Source organism: Podarcis bocagei (genome assembly GCF_964188305.1).
Source record: "Podarcis bocagei genome assembly, chromosome: 9".
In the NCBI taxonomy this organism is placed as follows: domain Eukaryota; kingdom Metazoa; phylum Chordata; class Lepidosauria; order Squamata; family Lacertidae; genus Podarcis; species Podarcis bocagei.
In genome coordinates this window covers 67,802,277-67,808,276 of record NC_138134.1, presented here as the reverse complement: position 1 = coordinate 67,808,276, position 6,000 = coordinate 67,802,277, and positions in this window count along the sequence as shown.

Below are 6,000 nucleotides of genomic sequence, written 5' to 3'. Positions count from 1 at the left end.
ATCAGCTTGTCTGCTCAGCAGCATTGCAAAGAATTCTGGGACACCTTCAGGAATATGTGGGGCGTCCACACGACTTCGCTTTAGTATTTCAATCGTCCCAGACTATTTAAAGCACTATCCAAACTGCAGAAATTCTGTTTTTTTAAAGTGGATTTTTCATGCTACGGCGTCAGAACCATTGAATCGACTTCAAATGCACCAACCTAAAGTTCTGGCATTACTGACAGTCTGGAGCAGGCATAGGCAAACTCCGGCCTCCAGATGTTTTGGGACTACAATTCCCACCATCCCTAGCTAACAGGAGCAGTGGTCAGGGATGATGGGAATTGTAGTCCCAAACATCTGGAGGGCCAGAGTTTGCCTATACCTGGTCTGGAGGCACTTGAGGGAAATTGAGCCTCAGACTCGCCATGTAGAATGAAAGGGCACACTCAGGACCAAACTCATACAACGCTCACCTGTGGCTTTACATTAGAGAGACAGGTTGGCCATGGTGAGAAATCTATATCCCCCCAGGCATGTCTCTGTGTTGTTACTGATCTTGTCATTGAAGGACCCCTGATAAGCTTTCAGGACCTTCCACAGGTCTCTGAAACAGTTTTTCAAGCCAAAGCCAAACTTTTGAGACAGGTCACAGTCAGGGGTTCAGTTATAGCTCAGGCAGACTTAAGTTCCTAAGACCTAGAGGCTGGTGGTCAGGTTCCTGATCAAGGAGGTTAAGAAAAGGCAAAGAACCAGGGGCACCAAGTTGTTCAGGCCTATAGGCACATTTAGATTTTTGAACAGGTGCCGTGGGTTCCACTCAGTTTGGTCACCCCTGTCTCGCACATCCCCCTCCACCAAGAAATAGGAAGGCAGAGGGAGAGGCTTTGTGGGTGCCTAAGAAAGACTTCAAGGGAGCTATTGCATACCCCTCAACTGCCCTGAATAAATCGGAATATCCTCTCGTTGCATCTGTGCTCTCATTGCATCCATACAAGAGTGGAATGAAATGGCGTTTGAGTTGTCTTGGTGTAGAATCTTTGCTTGAATTTTGCCACCTGTTCTGGATACTGGACTGAAATGGGACCAAAAAAAACACCATTGAAAATAAATTGGGGTTCAGTTAATGGGTGGTGAGGGAGGAGGAAAGATGCTTACATGCCTCAGCTCTACTATTTGCATCCCTAAACAGTGGCACCTCAGTTTTCGAACGTAATCTGTTCCGGAAGACCGTTCGAATTCCGAAACATTCAAAAACCAAGGTGCAAAGAGTGGTCTGCAAATTAAATTAAGAAATACTCAGCAGAAACCATTCGACTTCCGAGGCACATTTGAAAACGGAAGCATTTACTTCTGGGTTTCGGTGTTCGGAAATGGAAACGTTCAACTTCCAAGATGTTCGAAAACCAAGGTACCACTGTACTTTGGGGGTGGGGTGGAAAGTTACACATCCGCACAAGAAGAATGCTTGCTGGAACAAGCCAGCTCCATTTCTCCTCATCTCATAAAAATCATTTTAGGAACTGGAGACCCAACAACAAGTCTTTGGATCTGCCTCAAGAAGCTCTCAGCCTGGGGATCCCACTGTTTGCTACTATTTTCATTATATATATATCCCAACCTAACTGTGGGATGGGCTTCTCACTGTCAGTGATTCATCTGGCGGTGTCGAGGGGCCCCTCTTGGCGAGGCTGGCTCACGCACGCAGCGCTTTGGCAGAAGAACTGTAGATGTTTCCAATTAGGTGAAAAACAAAACCTCCAAAGAGCGTGGCTTTAACCCAAACGAAACCTCTCCTGAATATCACATTTTCTGCATCAGGAAAGTGGTTGAGACAGCTGCGCCACACAGGTGGTATCGCAGGCCGTAAATTACTCCGCATTTATAGACGGCTTGGGAGATGCGGTCTCGGAACAATTAATTTTACCACTGGAACTTTGACCCCAGAGCACTTTTTACCGCCGCAGGAATTTCTTATCGAGTTCTTGGCACGCAGGTGCAACGTGGCTGCTCTGGGGAGAGGCGCAGCGTTTAAGACAGGTAGGGCCATGAAGGGGGTGTGTGGGGCGGCTATTCAAAGTGCAGCCTGGGGAGGGAGAAAGGAAAAGTTCGCCCGAGTGTAAAAGGAGGGGGGCGGGGAGGAGAGCAACCTCAAGTAAAACCATCCCCTGCTAATGAGTTTATTGCCTACCCTCTCACCCAGAATGTGTGTGAGGGAATCTCCAGGGCACACCTAAGGGCTGGCCGAAATGCCACTGAGAGAGAATTACAAGCGCAGCTGCAAGCTGTCTGCAACAACAGGCTTATCGCAGGGAGGCAACCTGGGCCTTGTTCCAGCAGAAAGCAAGCCACACGTGTGTGATGTTAATCTTTCTTCCCGTGGACGTTTGCTGCACTTTCAGATGCATAGCCCAGGGAACTTTGCAAGTGATAAGATACCACCCCGTCTAATGAAAGAAGACTTCGCTGAAAGTACCAGATGCTTCAAAGATCCCTCTAGACCAAGAATGGTTTTGATTTGGAGTACCTGTCCCCAGTAAACCTCTGCCCTGATTTTGCCTGTGGGGGATATCTCCACTGTTTTCTTTCTTTTTTTAGTATGAAGTGCATGAGTCACAGGGTCTCTACTGGATACAATCTCTCTTGGGGTTGGAGCTCAGCAGTAGAGCAGTAGAAGGTCCCAGGTTCTGTGGGATAACCAGCCTCATATAACCAACATGCTTAAATCTAATTAATGCATGGAAGGGTTAATACCATAGAGTAAGCTGTCCTGCCAGGCTTAGCTAGGTCACTCTGCCTCACCTTGGGAAGAAGGTAATCAGGCCTTTTGTTCTCTCAGTCTACCAGAGAAGCTCAGCATGCGAAGAGGCTAAGCTGGTTGCTGCAACTTAGCAGCATGGTTCTAACAAACCTTTCTTAAGTTCCTATACCAATAATTTAGGAACTTTCACCACTGAAACTAAGTCGAGTTTTACTGGCTGTGTTTTGCGATTGCTGTATGCATGAGCACGTGAATCTGACCTTTGGAGAGTTTGTAAGTAAGCCATTTTAATTTACCAAATGGGTGGTCTTTTTCTATATTGAAGGGTCCATGGGGCCAAACAGCACTCCCCAAGCACCAGCCTCTGGAAACAACCATCTAAGTATTTCAGAACCACTGAAAAGCGTTGCCACCTACCCCTAACTCAGACAGCCACTCCAGAAGGGTCCTGTGATTGATAATATTGAAAGCTGCTGAGAGGTTGAGGAGAATTAACAGGGACACATTTCCCTTGTCTCTCCCCCAACAGAGGTCATCATATTATCTTGTCTGTAGTGCGCATAAACACCAAGGTACCATGTAGAGCACAACCTGCAATTTCACAAGCTAGTGAGGTTTGTTTTGAATGGTGGTCGATAGCTGATCTAATACAATTGTGTTTCGCTAGCATTGTTGTCGTAGAATTCTTCATCAGCGTAGTGGGAGGATATAAAATTGCTTCACAAACCTATCTTATTTCGAATGAATGTATGTAAACAAAAATATCAAATGCTGTGGAACAGAGCACTGTTTCTATGAAACAGTAGTCAATATCTGGAATCACTGTTCAGTATTGGACATCATATTTGCTGTATACACAAAGCTTCACAGCTTATCTTTCATCTTCATTTAAAGATTTTCAGAGACTTTGAGACTAAAGATTTCATTTTGTACTTCTTATGGTTTGAAGGAATTCTATAAAGATTGTCTATTGCGTATGTACATGGTCATCGTGTTGCCTAGACATTGCTGACGTTCTCTTTGCAACACAGGGGTTTGTTTGGTTATTTATTGTATATTTGGGTCCCAAGTCATTTGGGGCAGAATATGCTAGAACTAACACCTTGAACTTGTCCCAGTAACTCGCTGGCAGTCTGTGCTGTGCTTTCAGGACTGTTGACATAGGGTCACATTGGGCTGCCCTATGTACCAGCCTAGAAGCCACATTCTACACTAGCTGCAGTTTCTGGACCATCTTCAAGGGCAGCCCCACTTTCGGCTCATTACAGTAGTCCGCATTCGAGGCCACCAGAAAAACTTAACCAAAGGAACAAAAACACCCACTTTTCTCCTGTCATCTCTTTTGTTGTTGTTTAGTCGTTTAGTCGTGTCCGACTCTTTGTGACCCCATGGACCAGAGCACGCCAGGTACTCCTGTCTTCCACTGCCTCCCGCAGTTTGGTCAAACTCATGCTGGTAGCTTCGAGAACACTGTCCAACCATCTTGCCCTCTGTCGTCCCCTTCTCCTTGTGCCCTCCATCTTTCTCAACATCAGGGTCTTTTCCAGGAAGTCTTCTCTTCTCATGAGGTGGCCAAAGTCTTGGAGCCTCAGCTTCACGATCTGTCCTTCCAGTGAGCACTCAGGGCTGATTTCCTTCAGAATGGATAGGTTTGATCTTCTTGCAGTCCTCACCTTAAAATTCAATTCTCATTTTCAGTTAGATTTCTGACTTCTTTATTCATATACCATTTTTACCACAAGATGGTGCCATCTACCAATCTGCCCTGAAACTGACTACATTCTTCTTTTATGCCTAGATTGCTGAAGATGGCAGAAGGGGAGGGCAAAAGACATGTTTGCCTGCTGCTGCTGTGTCTTGTTGACACTGCCCGTCTGTCATTTGTTATTATACAATTTAGACCCCAAAGTAGACTGAACCCTTTGCTGCATGCATTTCCTCACAATACAGTGGTAACTCGGGTTAAGAACTTAATTCGTTCCGGAGGTCCGTTCTTAACCTGAAACTGTTCTTAACCTGAAGCACCACTTTAGCTAATGGGGCCTCCCACTGCTGCTGCGCCGCTGCTGCACGATTTCTGTTTTTATCCTGAAGCAAAGTTCTTAACCTGAAGCAATATTTCTGGGTTAGCGGAGTCTGTAACCTGAAGTGTCTGTAACCTGAAGCGTATGTAACCTGAGGTACCACTATATGGTTATAAATAAATAAATCAGTGGAATGGTGGGAGAGTGGGCTGGTTCACTCTTTCCTTCCATCCATTTCCCCACAGAAAATCTCACTTTCTAAACTGCTGTTCTCCCCAGCTAGAGCTGGATGGGGTGATGTTTAAGAGTTCCACTTTAGCCACTGCAACACATTACTGTATCCTGCTTTTGTCGGGACCATAGCTTTGTGGCATTCAAGGGGTCCCAGGTTTGGTCCCAGGCAATCTCCATCTTAGGAATGGGGGAGAACATCACTTTTCTTTGTAGGGTGAGTTGGAAGCTACTGAAATCATGCTTTTCAAAGCATCATGTGAATGGAAGCATAGCTAACCTTTAAAAATTGCACTTCCCTGAATTTTGCAATGCAGTTTTTCAGCCATAGAAATCATAGAAATCATAGAATCATAGAGTTGGAATAGACCACAAGGGCCATCGAGTCCAACCCCCTGCCAAGCAGGAAACAAAACCACTTGTACACAAATGCACCTCTTAGGGGGGAGAGTGTGCAAAAAAATCCACGCAACCTACATAAATGCATTATATCCACAAAATTTCTTGCAGAAATGTGTGGATTTCTCATAACTATATATGTAAACGTGTCTATTGGGAGAAATCCACGCTAAAATGCTGGTGAACATTCGTGGAGGTTTCTTTAATTCACAAATTGCAGGGGATTTTGTGAATTAGTTGGATTTTAGAATGGAAGAATAAGAAACCAGGAGGAACTGAAACTGACAGATTCATCTAACTCCACACATAGTAGATGATCTGCGAGAGCCTGTGTTTTAAGTGCTGATAATATTGAGCATGATATATGAACAGCTTGTCCTTGTGTATGGCAGTTTTCTGTGTTCCTAACATGTTTTGCCTCTTTCCCCTTAAAAGTAGGGATTGGAATCGAGCTGGTGGATGAATTTAAACCAGAGAGTAAGTCATAACTTTCCTGTCAAAATGCATACCCCATCCACAGAAAACCTGCATTCGGGAATAATGCAGATAAGAAATATATACTCTAACAGGGGATTCTCCACAGCATTACAAAACTGCAGTTTC